Here is a 21,211-nt window from a genome sequence, read left to right as displayed (position 1 = left end):
ACTGTTGCAGTCATTGCTCTTGGGTTATTCTGCTGGCAGGCTACCCTCAGTCGGCCAGAATTCCAAAGTCTAGGTCCAGCGTCGGTTGCTGTCGCCTCTTCCCTGACGTCAGTGCGCCAGGGGTATAAAAGATGCAGCCGACACCATTTTCTTCAGTCTTTCTTGCCACGCGGTGCCCGAAGTAAAAGCAGTTCGCAAGTGCCAGTCGGCCAACTCCTGAGATTTTCAAATCCGAATTTCAGAACCGAAGTCTTCAATAAAGCTATGTACCCCGTTGGGGAAACTTCTTTCTTGCTCCAGACCGATGTCAGAAAAAATTAACAATTGTATTTCTTGTGGGAAGCAAATACCTCATAAGGATTTTCATTCTTACTGTATTCCTTGCCTAGGCCCTGATCACAACGTTGCTAGCTGTAATTTTTTTGCTAGATTTAACAAACGCACTATTAAGCGTCGGTTTGATTTTGCATTTCATTACTTTGGCCGAAGATTTAATTATATAATGCCGTCGGAACAGCCGACAACCGGGATTTACAAAAAAAACGCAAGGACAAGGAAAAGGATAGGCGTCCAAGGTCCAAAACCGACGACTAGGCCTCTGCTAGGCCAGTCGCCGGTTCTCAGTGAGGTGCTTTCACAGCCCCTGGCGCCCGCTGCCTCAGAGCCACAGGCCGCTTCCAACTCCCACGTGGAGCCGACTGGGCCTCTGGATACTCAAGGTATTGGACACTCTGAAATCAGTCCCTCAGATGGGTCCGGAGCCGCTGAGCAGGCATCAGCTTCTGAGGGTGTCTTCAGACCTACACAACTATATATTAAGCCATCTTCAGCTTCAAAGACTAAAGCAGCTCTAAAGACAAGGTTAAACTTTTTCTGGCTCCATAAAGTCTGTTCTTCATTTTTTTCCCTTAGAACTGCTCTACTAGTAATCTAAACAGTATATCCCTTAACTAAAAAGCGCAGCACTTGTTCCTAAAAGCTTTTACTTGTCGTAAAAGCATCTTCTTTTCAGGTTTAGCACTTCTGTATTATACAAAGTCCCTCACTAGCAAACCCCCCCCCAGGAGTACCCACTTCCTTACTAAGTCCTCTCTTATTCAGTTACACCCCTAACTTCTAAATTTCCCTAGCATGTCGAAGGGCCAGATGCTGGCATCCTCTCCTGTCCAGTTGGTGAATTTGGGAATATTGAGGCAATGTTACAATTGCCTCATGTACACTGACAACCCTCTCCTCCTCCCACATAACACAAATACTTGCGAGTGATGCAGCTATTTAGCCAAACTGGAGGCTGAGCTCTCTCAACTCAGGACTGGCAAGACCAGACAGGAGGAGAAGGCAACTACACACACCACAAAACCAGTCTCACATAAAGCTATGACAACAATGAATCAAACACATAAACACACAAAGTCATACTCGGAGGCTCTGAGCAAAAATGTACCTAAACAGCAGAGGCCTCCAAAGCAGACATCCAAGCAACTGCCACCTCATGACACACCACAGGCAACACATAAGCCACAAAATCAGTGTGCAAAGCAGTCACAGCCCTTAAGGCCAAATACAACACCAAACATACTTGTCATAGGTGACTCCATAGTCAGACACACTGATGTCCCACTCACCAGGCTGAACAAGGAGAGAGTCACAGTAAGCTGCCTATTGGGCGCTAGAATCCGCCACATAACACAAGCACTCGGGTCACTCCACAGCAAGTACAAATATGACACAGTCATTGTCCATGCTGGTGTGAACGACCTGAGACGTACCTCACTGGACTACATGAAAAGAGACATAGAGGAGCTCTCTGATTATGTAGCCCAAGCAGGTATGACCCTGAACCTGAGCAGTATCCTTCCTTCACCAAGAATGATGCCACAACATAGAGACAAGATGATCAGCTTTAACAATTGGCTTAATTTCTGGTGTCATTCAAAGGGGATCCAGTGTCTGTCTGCCTGGGATGACATGCTTGACAAGCCACGCTGCTCAAGGACGGCTTGCACCTGTCACCCCTGGGATTCCAGATATTGGCTAAGGCTCTTGCCACCCCCATAGTGCCTTTTTAGGCAAGGCTCAAATTCTAAACCTTCCACCCTAGAAAACAAAAATGGGAAGAAACTAAGGGTAATGCTGCTCAATGCCAGAAGTCTAAATCTCAAAATGCACGCATTCGAGGCCCTTCTCAGTATGGAGAACATCGATGTCTGTGCTGTGACTGAAACCTGGTTCAAGGCTCCTGAGAGCACCCCGGCACTATTAGGTTTTACCTCATATCATGCGTTCCAGCCCCAAAACCCGGACCACACCACAAAAGGAGGGGGTGTATCCATATTCATCAAGGATACTCACACCTCCAGGTTGGTGGCAACGCACGAAGCATCGGAAACCATCCAGGTGCAATTAACCATAGGCAAAACTGCTCTGCAATTTGTAGCATGCTACAGGCCACCCTCTCAAACTCAGGAACCCCACACAGCCTTCCTGAAGACACTGGAGGGTATAAATGTATCTCCAAACACCATTATATTGGGTGACTTCAACTACCCGAATATAGACTGGGAACATTACTCAAGCCTCAACTTTCTAGCCCAAAGGTTCCTGGAGTTCATAAATTCAAATGCCATGGAACAACTAGTCACCGTTCCCGCAAGAGGAGAAAATATACTAGATCTCATCATCACAAACATGGGGACAAAATGCTCCACACCGGAAGTATATCCCTCATTGGTGAGATCAGATCACAAACTTATCTCACTGGAAATACACATCCCGCCCCCACCCCAAACAAAAACGACCACAGTGAAGAACTTCTGTAAAGCAAACTTCACACTACTCAAGACTGGTGTGGTATCCTTCAAGGCACCCGAGCCAGTGGAAACCACAACCCAAGCTGCAGAAGCCCTTACAAATGCCTTCTACGAACACCTCCAGGACTGCATGGATCAGGCAATCCCTAATAAAACCAAGACTCTTTCCACCAAGGGCAAACGTCCAGTCTGGTGGACCCCAGCCATAAACAAACTTTACAATAAGAGGAGAAAGCTGTTACATAGAGCAAAATCCATAAAAGAGAAGACACCCTTGATCATTATTAGTAAAAAATACGAGCACTCATAAAATCATCCAAGGCCAACTTTGAGAGAAAAATTGCAATAGATTCAAAAGACAATCATAAGGCCTTCTTCAGCTATGTTAGAAACCTGGGTGGAAACTCCCAGATATGTGCAGAATTAGTCCAAATTGATACAAAAATCACTGAACCCACAGACATTGCCAACATACTGGTAGACAGGTTCAGTGCAAACTTCACCCCCCTCGCCCCCCCAAAAGGAGAGATAACTATCTCAGCGGAGTGTAGCCTCCCAGACATCTCAAATGCGCAGGTGAAAGCTGCTCTCTCTAAAGCTAAAAACGCAGCATCAATGGGACTGGATGGTGTCCCCGGCTGTGTGCTACACGAACTCAACGAGGAACTAAACCCGCATATAAGGCAGTTGTTTAATCTTAGCCTTACCACAGGATACGTGCCCAAGGAGTGGCGTACGGCAACTGTGGTCCCACTTCACAAAGGCGGTACCTCTACGGACCCTGGTAATTACCGCCCCGTATGCTTAACAAGCCTGGTCTGCAAAGCTATGGAGAGGATCATAATGGAACTCATAAACAAAGACATAGGGGACTTGCAGACATTGGACCCGACCCAGTTTGGCTTTGTCAAGGGCAGATCATGCCTTTTGAACTTGGTCGACTTCTTCGAAACAGTCACCAAGGCCATTGATGAGGGAAAGGCAGTCCATACAGCCTACCTTGACCTTGCAAAAGCTTTCGACACAATACCCCACTCTGGTATTATAGAGAAACTTACCAGCTTAAATGTAAACCCATATGTCACAAGATGGGTTGCAAACTGGCTAAAGGACAGAACCCACAGGGTTAGAGTTGCTGGCGCCATGTCAGACTCCAAGCCGGTCACAAGTGGTGTCCCACAGGGCTCGGTCCTTGGCCCCCTGTTGTTCAGCATCTACTTCTCAGAAGTACAGGCAAACATAGGAGGACTATGGCTGACAAAGTTTGCAGATGACTGCAAACTGGGCGCCATAGTGGAAAGTACTTCGGACACAGATATCCTTCAGAGGGGTCTCACGGAAACTGATAACTGGTGCCAGAGCCATGGCCTGAAGTTAAATGCCAAAAAATGTATAGTCATACCCTTCGGGAAAAACAAGGTAACCCCAAGCTACCATATAGGTGGCAATCCATTAAGCACAGAAGAGGTTATCAGGGACCTGGGGACCCAGGTTGACAGTGGCCTTTCTTTTGACACTCACATTGCTAAAGTGGTTAGAAAGACCTTCTACATTGCCCACCTGATCATGAAGGGATTCACATCCAGATCAAGTGAGGTCATTGTTCCCCTGTACTCTTCACTTATCAGACCAATGATCGAGTACAATGCCCCATTCGGGATGTATCTCACCCGACACCTGCAGCAATTGGAGAGAGACCCCAAAAGTTCCTCACCAAAAGGATAAAGGGACTCCAAAATCTGTCATATGCTGCCAGACTGAAGAAACTCCAGCTCTATTCAGTCGCATACCGCCTGCTCTGAGGTGACCTGTGCCTGACATACAAGGCCATGTCCAACCCGGAATTAATGGACATGCTCCACCTCAAAAAATCCAAATCTACCAGATCCACTAGAGCAAGCGACTTAAACCTTAGCACGGATATAAATAGGACATGCTGGAGGGATAGATTTGTCACCCAGAGACTCCCTATGCTGTGGAATAAAATCCCGGTTCATGTGAGGCAGAGCACCTCGCTGGCTCTGTTCAAGAGAAATCTTGACCGGTGGATGGGAGATCGTAGGTTTACCCTGGGAATCATCTCTGTGTCACTGCTGGACAGAGGCACAACAAACTAATGGGCACAGTATTTTTTAACATAAGGGGTGGCGTAAGCCACAAAACTTTGGGCTAGGCTTATAAATGCCTTAGGGCAGATAGCCTAGTATAAACCTATGAACAAGTACAGCATTCTCCTACTCAGACTTCCATGCCTAAAAACATGCTCAAAATGGCCAAAGACCTAATTACTTTGATCAGGTGCTCCCATCCCTCTCCTGATAAGAGGCCTAGGCAAGAGACACAGAGTATAATTCTTCTGATCAGGTTTCTATTTCCTCTGATTCCTCTTCTGAACAGGATTATGCCATGCTTCCCTATGAGTATTCTGATGCTGAAGAATCCATTCCTTCAGTCTCTCCTCCTGAGGATTATTCTTTTGGGGAAACTCTGCATACCATGAGGGAGCATTTCCACTGGGAGAACCAAGATTATTCTGAATCGAAGAAAAGGCTCAGAGACTTTCTGCTACTTCCTCAGCACAGACCCCTTGCTATTCCACCTGTTCTAGACATTGTAGATGATGTCTTTTCAGAGTCTGGCCTGTCCCCTGACTCTTTACCCCCTGCACCTGCTAAGCCAGACAGATACTACAGGGTCCCGGGTTCTCATAAATTCCTATATAAAAACCCTGCTTCTAATCCAGAAACTATTTCTCAGGGTCCCAAAGGGGTTAAAGCTTCCACTGCAAAAAAACCCGTCCCCTCTGATAGGGATTCTAGGACTCTAGACAGATGGAAGAAACAAGTCTACACTTTTGCTACCTTGGCTGTAAGGGCTTTAAATTGCCAGTTTCATATGCTTAAATATCAGCAATATTTAATGTCGCTGCTTAAACAGAAATTGTTGACAAATACTGAATGTTCGGAGAACAAGGAATTGCAGGAGTTATTGCATGCAGCTGAACAAGTGGGAAAGCATACTTTGCAATGTGGTTGTGATTCACTTGGAGGCCTCTTGCAGGGCCGCTGTTGCAGGTTCTGTTATTAGAAGGCATGCTTGGTTAAAAGAACAGAATCTGCTTGATCATGTTATAGCAAAATTATTAGATGTACCATTACAGCATGATACTTTGTTTGGTTCTAAAGCAGAAGAAGTGTTGAAAAAAAATGGAGGATAAAGCAAAATCCATGCAGACAGTCAAGGATTTCTTACAGGTACAGCCACCCAGGTTTAGCAGGAATTGGCCTTCCAAAAATTGGTCCTTTCCAGTGTCAGACAGACCAGAAAGAGTCAGATACAGGCATCCCAGAGGCAGGTCTCAGCCCCAAGGCTCATACAGGCCTAAACAATGGGGTGCTCCTACCTCCAAAAGCGGATAAGACAAATCACAACCTTACAGGAAACAGTCCCAATGACTTTCCTCTGCCAGATCTAAGCACTTTTCTTTTGGCAGCCCCCTTAGGGGGAAAACTTGCACTTTTTTCATCAAATTGGGAAATGGTTACCCAAGACAAATGGGTCCTGAACATAGTGTCCCAAGGCTACAGGTTCCATTTTCTCACACTACCAAAGTCAAAAGGTATGCCAGACCCTGTCACACAATCAATGGGCAGAGGCACAAAAACAAATTACAGCCCTCATGGACATGGGGGCCATTCAGCAAGTACCACAACAAGAGCAGGGGCAAGGATTTTACTCCAGACTTTTCCTAGTACCCAGAAAGGACAAAACCTGGAGACCAATACTGGACCTGTTTATACTAAATACGTTTCTGGAAGTTCCAAAATTCAAGATGTTTACTCTAAAGCAGCTACTGCCCATGCTAGGCAAGAAAGCTTGGAAAAGAGGCATACCTGCATGTCCCAATCGGACAATCTTGCAGAAGATACCTGGCATCAGTAATTGCGTTTTGCGGACAGAGGAATTCAAGTGTATCCTTACTTGGACGACTGCCTAATTCAAGCAGAGAACAAAGACATTCTTCTAAAACATCTAGTGTTTGTAAAAAGATAACTAATTGGTCTAGGGTACACAGTAAACGAAAAGAAATCAAAACTAGTGCTTTCTCGAGATAATATTCCTGGGTGCAAGCTTAAATACAACTGCCCAGATGGCTTATCTCACGCCAAACAAACAAAAGCAATTGACTGTTAATTGGCAACAAAAACCCACTTATCTGCAAGGAAAATCCTGCAGGCCTTGGGTTACATGGCATCCTGCATTCTACTAATTCCATATGCCAGACTGCGTATGAGAAAACTACAATGGTATCTAAAAAGTGTTTGGACTCAGCATTGCCACAGCCTGGAGACAGTAATTGCACTCATTCCCTGCCTGCAACAGGAGTTTCGATGGTGGATAGAAGCCTGTCACCACAACAAGGGTCTGCCATTCAGTTTACCCACAGCCAGACAGACACTGACAACGGATGCATCAGATTATGCCTGTGGGGCCCATATGGCAGGAAAATGTATTCAGGGCACATGGCCTACAAACCAGATGCATCTTCACATCAATCAAAAAGAGATGCTAGCTGTTCAAAATGCCCTGACAGCTTTCAAGGACCTGCTTCATCCAGGACAGCTACTGATAAAAGACAGACAATACTATGGTCATGTGGTACATAAACAGGGAGTTACACATTCCTACCCCCTCTGCACACAAGTAATGAGCTTATGGGAAACAGCATTGGCTTTTCAAGTTCACCTGCAAACACAATTCCTGCCAGGAAAAACAAATACCCTGGCAGACGAACTAAGCAGAAACCTCATGGATCCCCACGAATGGAAACTGGATCCACAAGTCTTCAGCATGATAACAAGGAAATGGGGATGTCCAGACATAGATCTATTTGCCTCCCCTCACAACTGCCAATTGCAGAGATTTTGCCCAAGGATTTATCACAAGCAAGCATGGAAAGTGGACGGCCTATCCTTCAGCTGGAAAAATCTAACGGTATATGCCTTTCCTCCACTGCCTCTCCTTCCCAGGGTACTCCTAAAGGCCAGACAAGAGAAGCCAAAATTGATACTGATTGCACCAGACCGGCCACGCCAGCACTGGTACCCAATCCGAAAGAGCTTGCCTCAAGGTCCAGCATGGATATTGCCTCAAACTTCTCACTTGCTGACCCAACAAAACAATCGGATCCTGCACAGCCAACTCAGGACCTTAAATCTGGCAGCATGGCAGATAATGTAGGCATTCAGAACACTCCTCTTTCAAAAGCTGTTAAGGATGTTATCTTGGAAGCCAGGAGGCCCAGTACCAGAAAATCTTATGCAGAAAAATGGAAGAGATTCTGTGCTTGGAGCCAGGAACAAGGCATTGACACGTGTTTACCAAATATCCCTCAGATTTTACAATACATAACTGAGATGCTGAACAAAGGCCTTTCTTTCTCATCAATTAAGATTCATGCCTCTGCCATTTCAGCCCATTACAATACTGAACCGCCTATCTTTTCTCATCCTTTAATAAGGCAGTACCTCAGAGGGGCCAAAAACATTAGGCCTCCAAGGAGAGCAGCAATTCTGGCCTGGGACCTCAATTATGTTTTGGAAAAACTCTCACTGCCTCCTTTCGAGCCAGCATCAACAGCTGATATAAAATTATTATCCTGGAAAACAGCTCTGCTCCTGGCAATAACCTCTGCAAGACGAGTCTCTGAGTTACAAGCACTCATGGCTATGGAACCTTTTATCATTTTTCGTCCAGACAGGGTTTTTCTGAGGACAAACCCTACATTTATGCCTAAGGTGGTGTCCACTGTGGCCCTCAACCAAACCATTCACTTGCCTACCTTTTATCCAAATCCACAGAACAGTTACGCTTCTACTTGGACAGAACTAAAGCTTTCAGAAAGACTGAGCAACTTTTGGTGTCATATGCTGCAGGATCACAAAGAAAGGCTATCTCAAAGCAGACTATTTCTAAATGGATAGGCCATTGCATCCGTTTCTGCTCTCTTCAACATGGCAAATCAGTGCCTAAGGACATTAGGCCTCATTCCACCAGAGCAGCAGCCACTTCAGCAGCCTTCCTCAGAGGAGTACCAACCAAAGTAATCTTAGAGGCTGCAACTTGAAGTTCAGTGCACACTTTCACAAAGCACTACCACTTACCTCTTTACTGTAAGTCCAGAGCAGGCTTTGCCACTGCAGTTCTGCAGGGCCTCCTAGCCTCTCCTAATCCTATTTAGCTCAGCCACCCTTCCTCAGCTTTGGGATTCAACCCAAGAGTAATGACTGCAACAGTGAAACACGATGAACATAGTACAGTTGTGTACCTATCATAAATGAAGATGATCGAGTGTATTCACTGTTGCAGTCCAGGTTACCCACCCACCATCACCCTTTTCTTTGTTGGGTCTTATCTGCACTTCTCTATCCTATACTACCTATTTGGTGAATTTGCTTGTAGATGAAGGAAATGTTATTTTTGTGCATGCATTTTTATTGGCATATTTTTCAGCCTACCAATTTGGGGCCACCTGACATCTGGGGCAAGAAAAACTGAAGAATGTGGTGTCTGCTGCATCTTTTATATCCCTGGCACACTGATGTCAGGGAAGAGGCGACAGCAACTGACGCCGGACCTAGACGTTGGAATTTTGGCCAACTGAGTGAGGGTAGCCTGCCAGCAGGATAACCCAAGAGTAATGACTGCAACAGTGAATACACTCTAACATCTACATATATGGTAGGTACACAACTGTACTTTATGGAGTCAGCATTGTCACAGCCTGGAAACAATGATTCCTATCATTCCTTGCCTGCAACAGCAGTTCCTATGGTGGGCAAAGGCCTGTCACCAAAACAAGGGACTGTCATTCATTCCACCCACTGCCACCCAAACCCTGACTACAGACGCATCAGTTTATGCTTGGGGGGGGCACATCTGGCAGGGAGATGCATTCAGGGCGAATGGAGCCCAAATCAAATGCACCTACATATCAACCAGAAAGAAATGCTAGCTGTACAGAATGCTCTGACAGCCTTCAGAGACTTTCTTCGTTGAGGACAACTACTGATAAAGACGGACAACACCACAGTTATGTGGTACATAAACAAGCAGGGGGGTACCCAGTCCTATCCCCTCTGCAGACTAGCCACGGCTTTGTGGAACACAGCCTTGACGTACCAAATACATCTACAAGGTCAATTCCTGCCAGGAAAACAAAATACTCTGGCAGATGAACTAAGTAGAAAACTGATGGATCCACACGAATGGAAACTGGATCCACAAATCTTCAGCATGCTGATGCGAAAATGGGGGAGCCCAGACATAGATCTTTTTGCCTCTCCCCAAAACTATCAATTGGACAAATTCTGCACAAGAATTCATCACAAAAAAGCTTGGAAAGTGGATGCTCTATCCTTCAGCTGGAAAAACCTATCGGTCTATGCCTTTCCCCCTCTGCCTCTGCTCTCCAAGGTTTTACTAAAAGTCAGACAGGAAAAATCGAAAATTATTCTAATTACTCCAGACTGGCCTCGCCAACACTGGTACCCGCTCCTTTACAATATGTCACACCTTCCTTTGTGGTACCTGCCTGACACCTTATCTACTGTCTCAGCAGAACTATCAAATTTTGCACGCTCAGTTCCAAACTCTGAATCTTGCAGCATGGCTAATCAACTAATTAATTTCACCATTTACACCTCTCAGTAAACCTGTGATGGATGTCATTTTGGAGGCTAGAAGGCCTAGTACTAGAAAATCTTATGCTGATAAATGGAAAAGATTCTGTTCCTGGAACCAAGTTCAAGGAATAAACACAGCAATGCCCAATATTCCTCAGATTCTGCAATATTTAACTGAGATGCTTCATAAGGGCCTATCTTTCCCCTCTTTAAAAATCCATGCCTCTGCCATTTTGGTTAATTACAACACAGAGCCTACTCTCTTTTCTCATCCCTAACACAATACTTAGCTGAGATGCTTCACAAGGGCCTGTCTTTCTCCTCCATCAAAATTCACGCCACAGCTATTTCAGCTCATTATAACACAGAACCTCCCCTGTTCTCTCATCCACTGCTCAAGCAGTTCCTCAGAGGGGCCAAAAATTTACCTTCACTCAGGAGAGCTCCAACTCCAGCCTGGGACCTTAATTTTGTATTGGAGAAATTCACTCTTCCTCCTTTCGACCCAGCTGCTAATGCAGGCTTAAAATTCCCTTCTTGGAAAACAGCTTTCCTTTTAGCAATCACTTCAGCAAGAAGGGTATCTGAATTACAGGCCCTTATGGCAGTGGAGCCTTTCATCATCTTTCATGCGGACAGGGTGTCTGTCAGGACCAATCCCTCCTTCATGCCCAAGGTGGTATCCAGTGTGGCACTTAATCAGTCCATTCATTTGCCTACCTTCTTTCCTAATCCACAAAGGGGAACGGATACTGCACCCCTTAGATGTGCACAGACAACTTAGATTCTACTTGGACAGGACTAAATCTCAAAGGAAATCTGAACAACTGCTGATGGCGTTTGTTGCAGGGACAGAGGGGAAGGCTATTTCAAAGCAAACAATTTCCAAATGGATAGGCAATTGCATTCATTTCTGCTGCACGCAGAATGGAAAACCTTTTCCACAGGGGAACAGACCCCACTCAACCAGGGCTGCATCTACCTCTACAGCCTTTCTCAGAGGCATCCCTACCAGGGACATCCTAGAAGCTGCTACCTGGAGTTCTGTACATGCTTTCACCAAGCATTACCATCTGCCAATTTTCTCTAAATCCAGAGCTGGCTTTGCCACTGCAGTCTTGCAGGGCCTTATAGCTGGTCCTAGTGCTATCTAAATTCCTCCTCCCTTCCTTAGCTTTGCGAATCTACCCAAATGTGATGACTGCAACACTGAAACACAAAGAACATAGTACAGTTGTGTACACTTACCATAAATGTAGATGTTTGAGTGTATTCATTGTTGCAGTCCTGGTTACCCTCCCTTCAGCCCCCTAACTTCTTTTGCCTATGCTTCTACTCTCCTTTACTATGCTCAAAAGCTTTTTGGTGTGTTTGCTTTTTTGTTGGAGGTATATCCTTGTTTATTTATAGATTTAATTGCTTCCCATTAGGGGGCACCTGACATCTGGGGCAAAAAAAACTGATGTAATGGCGTTGGCTGCATGTTTTATACCCCTGACAACCTGACGTCACTCGCAGGACCCAAGACTTTGTTAATCAGGCCTACTGAGGGCTATTGCATGCAGATAACCCAAATGTGATGACTGCAACAGTGAATACACTCAAACATCTACATTTATGGTAAGTGTACACAACTGTACTTTTTGAATGCCCTAAAAGGATTTTTCCTAAAAGGAAACTCTCAGCTGCTCAAGATGCAGTCTGTCCTTTCCTGTCTGTCAGAAAGTGACTGGATGTGTAGTTTGGACCGCCCAGATGCCTACCTTTACATAAAGATTGTCAGGAGGTTCCTGTGCTTCTTGGCAGAAAGCAAACCTTTCCAATTCAGGGCTCTGATATTTATTCTCACCTCTGTCCCAAAAATGTTGACCAAAAATATGTCTGTTGATTCAGTGCGTCAGGGGTTGTAAGAATTGAAGGTTTTTCCCCTACATGGCTTACTGGTTTCTGCCCACTCCTTCACTGAACATGTTGATATTCATGAGTCTTTGCTGAACCTTTTTGTCCTTTGGGATTACACTGAATGGAATGAGTCATCTCAAATTCTGACATCCGTAGGTTGTAGCCTAGACATAGTGTTATTCAGGGCTTGTCTGCCCACAGACAGGATCCTTGTATTAAACAAATTCATCAATGACCGTTTGTAACAGCCTATTTTTATTTAAGCCTTGGGATTGATGGCATTGTGATGATTGGGGAGAGATGGGCGAAGAATGCCAGCCTAGTCAAATAGAATTTGATAAATAATTAACTGTATAAATAAATGTAAAATACAGGCATGTTTTCTTAATAATAAATGTAAAATACAGGCATGTTTCTTGAGTGTAGAGAATACTGTGAAATGTGGAACTGCAAAATATATGACAACATTGCACTCTACTGGCCCAGTGAAGCATGTTGTGACCCTTTCGTGTTAGAATTCGGCTCTACTGCGGCTGTTTGAAGGTTTCATGCCCATTGTTTTAAGGCTAATGTTTATGACCAGAATTTAGATGTGGAAGGTGCTTTATTGCTCTAGTTTCTGTTAGGATGTACATGTGAAATTTCTTCTATTGTTGTATGTTTCTGTACAGTTAGATTGCTAAATAATGCAGTTTGTTTGCCTGGGAAAACCTAAGTGTCAAAAATGATTAAATTTGGGGAGGGACCCAGCAAACGTGTGTTAGTAATGTTTTAATACTATTTCTCAGAAGAGACTGGAAGCATTTTGACTTTGGTCATCCAACTTACCAGCACTCTGCCTTATGCTCACATGTAAGTTTTAGCACTGCGATTTCTTGTAGGAATAGTTAAAGATAGTAAAGATTAATTAGGTATTTTTTTTTAAATCATACCTGTCCTACTGTATTATTTTAATTTTCTATGTGATCTCTGAACTCTTGGATATCTCTGTGGTGTAGTAGTTTTGTCTTGTGTTTTAATTATTTATTATTAAATATTTTTAAAACCTTCTACCTGTGGCTGATTTGTGTAGAGATAAGCTCTAGAGTACATTGCATATTTATAGAGGTTATTGTAGTAGGCCACTCTAAAGTAAGCCTTGACTGCTAGTCATACTACCATTGGATATTAATATTGCACATTAATAATTGGACACCCTTTTAAGGGCCTTTTAGTAGCTGATATTATTAACTGGGTGGTGGCAGTAATTACTACCGTATAGTCTGGGTAAAGGGGCACAGTTGGAGATTCTGTGTCAGCCTTTCCCAGGAGTGTCTGTGAAGTTGTATAAATACTTATCTTAAAGTGTGTGTGTGTTGTGTCAGCTACTTGGCAGGGACACAAAGCACTAGTTGGACAGAGAAGGTACTGGAGGTTTTACCTTGCCCAGTTAAGCTGAGATCTGGACCCTATAGCTGTGTCAGTGGGGAGTCTTATTTGGGGACCTGGTGAGCAAGGGAGCAACCAGTCCCAGACTGACTGTGATCTCTGTGTGCACTTAAGGAAAGTTGTACTTTACTGTATGTATTAATTATCCTTTTCTCTTCTATGAGACGACCTCCCTGGTGTTAGTAGTGAGGATTGAGGCTCCTTGATTGCTGGGCCAGGGCACGGTCATCACAAGTGTTTGGCAGTGGTGGGATCTACTTCACATACTAATTGGCTTGTAGTGGTGTGGGTAGAGCGATGATCTGTAGTTTATATACAGTGATCTCTAAAAGTGTTTTGTACTCTAAAACAGCCACGCAGTGTATACACGGAGTTCAGATCACATTTGTTTTATTTCTTTTGTTAGCTTAGTGTTAGTCAGGGTGAGCAGGCAGCATGTCAGCAGAAGAGTATGGAAAGCTGACAAGGAGCCAGCTGGCGGATATGTGCCCAGGCTAGGGGACTAGTGCATGGAAACTTGACTAAAGCAGACCTGATTGCAGCCTTGGTTACAGCTGCATCAGAAAACAGCAGCCTGGAGGACAATCAGACTGACACCGGAGATACAGTATCCTCCAAGAATGGACAGCTCAAACTTTCTGCAGTGGACTTAAAAATACAGCTGGAGCTAAAGAGACTTGAGTTGGAGGCCAGGCGTATAGATCTAGAAGCAGCCGAGAAAATGAGGAGTCTACAAGCTGAGGAAAATTAATGGCAGAAGAGGCATGAGAGGGAAATGCTGACTCTTCGCCAGAGTCATGGAGGGTAATGGGGAAGGAAGTAACCGGACCCCCAGAAGCACAAAAGGTCTGTAAATTTTTTCCACAGTTTAAAGAGGGAGTTAATTTTGATAGCTTCATTCATATGTTTGAGCGGGTATGTAAACAGTATGAAGTTGACCAAGGGCTCTGGGTATGGTTCTTGACCCTCTTACTCCATGGTAAAGCTTAACTTCTTTAGCAAAAATGCATGACACTGACTGTTTTGATTATACTGCTGTAAAAAGACATTTATTAGAATGTTTTAAGCTAACACCTGAAATGTATAGGAAAAAGTTTCATGAGCATAGACACAAGGCAGATGAAAATGTATGTGAATATGTTGTTGAACTGATCACTTATTTTCATAGCTGGGTGAGTGGATGTTAGGTCACCACTTTTGAAGGGCTGGCAGACCTTTTGGTAAGGGAACAAAACCCTTCGCACTTTGCCTGAGGACATGAGGATCTGGTTAGCTGATAGACAATGTGATACTTCAGAGGAGTTTGGTAAGAAGGGAGACCTATACCTAGCAAGCAAGGCAGCCCTGCACAGGAAAGGGACCCCCAGTACTGCTACCCCATGGTAGGCAGCACAGATTGCCCCAACAGAATCCGCCAGTAGCAGGGGAAGCCACTAGTCCAGGTACATGTCCATTAGCCTAGGGTTAAATGTTTTGAATGCAACCAGTGGGGCCATGTGACATACAGATGTCCACAGAGGCAAGGTGGGGAACCAAAGGTGAGGGAGCCAGTAAGTGGAAAAGACAAAATGCCAATAGTAGGTTGTCTTGGGACAACAGGGGGTATGGAAATACCATCCTGCAGATGTCCTGAGAGGGAAGGATTTGGATAAGGCAGTACTATGTACTTATGCAGTTACATGCAGTGAGGCTAGGAGACAAGCATGTGGGTCTGTTAGCCTGGGGGAGACCCAGACAGACTGCATACTTGCAGCCAGGACTGCTGAGGTGGTTACTTCAGGGAATGAGCTACACTGTAGCAGTGAGACTGAATGTGAGCCACAGCTGCTTGTGGGTACTGATGTTCCCTTGGAAGGGTAACTGCAATGGTAGAGGTGAGTAGTAGTACCCAGGCTGACAGTGAGGCACCACTGTCAGAGGATGCCAGACTTCCTGTAGAAAGGGAGCTGGGAAGGGTTACAATGAGAGACTTGAGACAGGCTCAGCTCTCAGACCCTACATTGCAAGGCCTGAGGCAGGTAGCTAGGGAGGCATGTGATTCTCAAGGGAAAGGGGAATCCGTATACTGGAACAAAGGGTTACTGTACAGAGAGTGGACCCCTGAGGGAGGGCTAGAAGGTGAGAGAGTACAGCAATTGTGGTAGTGCCTAGAGCTTACCGTCTGGCTCTCCTAGCCCATGATATTCCCTTTGCCAGTCATATGGGCATAAAACATACAAAGAGGCGTATTATGCAAAACTTCTATTGGCCTGGAATTTTCAGAGATGTAACAGGGTACTGCAGGAATTGTGAGCAGTGCCAAAAGGTAGGCAAGGCAGGAGACAAGGTTAGAGCTCCTTTGATGCCTTTGCCTGTGATTGAGGAGCCATTTCAGAGGGTAACTATGGATATTGTGGGTCCTCTGGGTACCCAAGTTCCACAGGGAAAAAGTATATACTAGTGATTGTAGATTATGCTACACAATACCCTGAGGGCATTGTCTTTGTCCTCCATTGAGGCAGAGAAGGTGGTAAATGCTTTGCTAGAGATTTTCAGCAGAGTAGGTTTCCCAAAGGAAATACTGTCTTAACAGAGGTGCCAATTTTATGTCAGACCTGCTGGCTTGTCTGTGGAAGTCCTGTGGGGTGAAGCACATGAAGACCACCCCCTACCATCCCCAGACTGATGGTCTTGTTGAAAGGTTAAACTCTGCAATCCGGTCCAAGCTACTGGCATTTGCATTTCAGTTTGAGGGAGTGGGACAAATATTTGCCCCATCTGTTTGTTTACAGAGAGGTTCCCCAGGAATCCACAGATTTTTCACCCTTTGAGTTGCTGTATGGGCATAGGGTGAGGGGACGTCTAGATTTGATTTGAGATGAGTGGGAAGGTGAGTGTGAGTCTCACAAGGTGTCTGTTGTGGCATATGTCCTGAACCTCCGGACAAGGCTCGGGGAACTCATGGGGCCTGGCTCAGGAGAACCTGGCAGAAGCCCAACAAGAGAAAAAGGTGTGGTCTGACAGGAATGCTTGAGCTATAGAGTATGCTGTAGGGCAGCAGGTGATGGTTCTCATTCCTGTCAGACAACAAGTTGCAGGCAGCTTGGGAGGGACCCCACAAGGTGGTAAGAAAGATAAGTGATGTTAACTACATGGTAGAAGTGCTAGGCAGACGGCAGGGGCACACATTGTACCATGTTAACATGATGAAACCTTACCATGATAGGGAGGCCCTTGTGCTGAGCATTTACTGTGGATTGCAGGAGGAGTTTGAGGGACATCTGGGGACTGACCTCCTCAGTGAGGCTTGGGCTGACACCTCAGTGAAAGAGGTAGCAATGTCCCAGCATCTCTTTCCTACCCAGGTTCGAGAAATCCGAGCAGTGTTGCAGGAGTTTGGGAGCATGTTCACCGGGAAACCAGGGAGCACCCACCTGGTGCAGCACCAGGTGGATACAGGACCCCAAAGACCTATCAGGCAGGCCCCTTATAGGGTGCCTGAGAGAGTCAAACAGACTCTGAAGGAAGAGGTACAGGGGATGTTGGAACTAGGGGTGATTCAAGAGTCCAACAGTCCCTGGGCCTCCACAGCGGTGTTGGTGCCAAAGAAGGATGGCAGGACCAGGTTCTGTGTGGATTACAGGAAATTAGTCACACAGAGGCAGATGCTTACCCCGTGCCTAGGACAGATGAGGCCCTAGAGCAGCTGGGTGGAGCTAAGTATCTTACCAAGGGTTATTGGCAGGTGCCCTTGATTCCCAGTGCTAGAGAGAAGTCAGCCTTTGTGACTCCTTTTGGCTTGTATGAGTTCACAAAGACGCCCTTTGGGATGAAGAATGCCCCAGCGACTTTCCCGAGGCTGGTAGATGATATCTTAGCAGGAGGGTTTGCCCTTGCTTACATGATTGATATTGCTGTCTACAGCTATTCCTGACGAGCACCTTCAGCATGTCAGGGAGGTGCTGGGCAGACTAGAGAGGGCAGGGTTGACCATTAAGCCGAGCAAATGTCAGGTGGGTATGGCAGAGGTCTCCTACCTAGGACATATAGTGGGGAGTGGTAACATAAAGCCAGAACCTGCCAAAGTGAAAGCTATTCAGGCATGGCTTGCACCTGTTACCAAAAAGCAGATGAGGGCATTATTGGGGACTGCAGGGTACTGCAGAAAGTTTGTTCCCAATTATAGTACCATAGCTGCTCCCCTCACAGACTTGACAAGGAAGAACAGGCCAGATAAGGTAGTGTGGACCCCAGCATGTGAGCAGGCATTTCAGAAGCTTAAGGAAGCTTTGGGAGGACTCCCTGTGTTAGGCAGTCCAGACTACAGCAAAGACTTCATTGTGCAGGTGGATGCTTCAAACTATGGGATGGGGGCTGTATTTAGCCATATTTCTTCAGAGAGAGAAGAGCACCCAGTGGTTTATCTCAGTTGTAGGCTCCAACCCAGGGAGGAATGCTATGCAGTGGTAGAAAAAGAATATCTAGCCATAGTGTGGACACTACAAAAAACTTCATCCTTATCTGTATGGAGGAAAATTTACTGTGATGACAGATCGCAACCCTCTAACATGGTTAAACAGAGCCAGTCAGCAAAATGCTAAGTTGCTAAGATAGAGTCTAGGGTTGCAAGCATATGATATGTCAGTGCAGCATCACAGTGGGAGTAGCAATGCCAGTGCAGATGGGCTCTTACGACAGGGAATGGGGTGAGGTACACCCAGATAGACCTGACACTGTCAAGCGATGTTTCTCAAGGGGCACTTGAAAAACTTGCTTGAGTTCCCCCGGGTGGGGGGGGAGCATGTGACGATTGGGGAGAGATGGGCGAAGGCTGCCAGCCTAGTCAAATAGAATTTGATACACAGTTCTATCAACTATATAAATAAATGTAAAATACAGGCATGTTTTCCTGATAATAAATGTAAAATACAGGCATGTTTCTTGAGTGTAAAGAATACTGTGAAATGTGGAATTGCAAAATATGTGATAACATTGCACTCTACTGGCCCAGTGAAGCATATTGTGACCCTTTCGTGTTAGAATTTGGTTCCACTGCGGCTGGATGAAGGTTTCATGCCCATTGTTTTAAGGCTAAATTTTATGACCAGATTTTAGATGTGGAATGTGCTTTATTGCTCTAGTTTCTATTAGAATATACATGTGAAATGTCTTCTATTGTAAGTTTCTGTGCAGGTGTTAGATTGCTAAATATTGCAGTTTGCCTGGGAAAACCTAAGTATCAAAAATGATGTAATTTGGGGAGGGACCCAGCAAACGTGTATTAGTAATGTTTAAATACTATTTCTCAAGAGACTGGAAGCATTTTGACTTTGGACATTCAACTTACCAGTACTCTGCCTTATGCTCACATGTAAGTTTTAGCACTGTGATTTCTTGTAGGAATAGATAAAGATAGTAAAGATTAACTGGGTATTTTTCTTTGAAATCAGACCTGTCCTACTGTATTATTTTAAGTTTCTGTGTGATCTCTGAACTCATAGATATATCTGTGGTGTAGTAGTTTTGTCTTGTGTTTTAATTATTTATTAAATATTTTTAAAACCTTCGACGTGTGGCTGATTTGTGTAGAGATAAGCTATAGAGTACATTGCATATTTATAGAGGTTATTGTAGTAGGCCACTCTAAAGTAAGCCTTGACTGTTAGTCATACTACCATTGGATATTAATATTGCTCAGTAATAATTGGACACCCTTTTAAGGGCCTTTTAGTAGCTGATAGTATTAACTGGGTGGTGGCAGTAATTACTACCGTATAGTCTGAGTAAAGGGGCACAGTTGGAGAATGTGTGTCAGCCTTTCCCAGGAGTGTCTGTGAAGTTGTATAAATACTTATCTCAAAGTATGTGTGTGTGCTGTGTCAGCTACTTGGCAGGGACACGAAGCACTGTTTGGACAGAGAGGGTATTGGAGGTTTTAGCTTGCCCAATTAGGCTGAGACCTGGACCCTATAGTTGTGTCAGTGGGGAGTCTTATCACGGACCTGGTGAGCAAGGCAGCAACCAGCCCCAGACTGACTGTGATCTCTGTGTGCACTTAAGGAAAGTTGTACTTTACTGTGTGTATTAATTATCCTTTTCTCTTCTCTTCTATGAGACAACCTTCCCGGTGTTAGTAGTGAGGATTGAGGCTCCTTGATTGCTGGGCCAGGGCACAGTCGTCACAGGCATCAACAAACTATGTGCTTCCCTTCATAAGTTATTACATGCAAGTTCTTCAGTGATCTCAACTTATAGATCCTGTGTGCCCTCACATCATAATTTCCAATACACATTGATTGTATCTGAAATAATGTCTGCATACACTGAATCTGTGAATCTTTCATTGGGTAGAGCACTCCAAATACCTGTCATTGTAGTTGCTGTTGCAAAGGACATTTTTGCCATGGGGTGGTGGTTAGGGGCATTGTCAAGAACACAAATTCAACATACGGAGTCGGGAAACACTGAGGGCCAGCTGTGAATGGTTTTATGTTTTTAAGTATACTAACAGATTATAGGATAGTTTTCTGTTTTAAGTTCCTAATGGACCTGCCCAATATGTCCACTGCCTTCACTCAGTTATCACAATCATTCTGTCAGGGGTTGAGAGCCAGACATTCCTGGACAGGGAGAGAGTCCTATGACCCATTTTGTTTTTGACAGGGGTACCTTATTAGCCTAGTTTTTCCTTCCAGTGACTAGAGTTTCTTGGTAGAAAGCAGGCTTATACTGATCTTGTAGAGAGACATTCTTCCTCTCTTGCAGCAACTCACTGAGCTCGGCTTCTATGCTGCTGTCTGCAGTGACCGTGCCTGTTCACGCTTTCTCAGCTTGTGTTCATGTACACAGAGCTTGCTCACGGGCTCATACTCGATGGATGCAACACCTACTGTTCCCACTAGGTGTCACCCAAGTGGTGAGCCAGACCTGCCTGTATCCCCTCACCCCCCAGGACAGGCAAGCTGGCAGCAGCTGGTCACGCCCATCTTGCTTGCCAAGCCCTTACAGCCACCCTGGATGTTAGTTGAATTCTGATAACCTGCATCAGTCAGGGCGTTATCCCTAATGCCATGGAGCTGGATAGGATACTTTTCTTTATAGCATTCCTCTTGAGAACAGCACCTTATAAATATGGCCTGCATGAGACACTCGGTACTTTTCAGTTAAAGGCACTTCATGTTGAAGTGCAGCCCACTGCCATTTTCAGAATTGTCACATATGTATGTAATTAAAGTACTGAAAGCTGAGAAGGAATAGTGATTTGAAGATGGAGCTGAGCCTCTGACATTAAGCTGTTTTATCACTTTTTGGCTTACATTCCCATGTAAAGAAAAATATAAAATTAAATATGGTATTGCTCATTTTTTCCCAAAATGTTTAATGTATTGGAGACAGTTATGTAATGTT

The 21,211-nt window shown here is 44.9% G+C and overlaps 1 protein-coding gene across 1 annotated transcript in view; it reads left to right on the top strand.

The window, feature by feature from the left end:
* LOC122810618 overlaps nucleotides 1-21,211 on the top strand; it is a 703,010-nt gene that overhangs the window by 129,139 nt on the left and 552,660 nt on the right. The gene's annotated exons all lie outside the window — the stretch shown is intronic.

Source organism: Protopterus annectens, chromosome 9.part0 (assembly GCF_019279795.1).
Source record: "Protopterus annectens isolate FY-2018-M chromosome 9.part0, PAN1.0, whole genome shotgun sequence".
In the NCBI taxonomy this organism is placed as follows: Eukaryota; Metazoa; Chordata; order Ceratodontiformes; family Protopteridae; genus Protopterus; species Protopterus annectens.
This window is presented reverse-complemented; position numbering and strand designations above follow the sequence as displayed.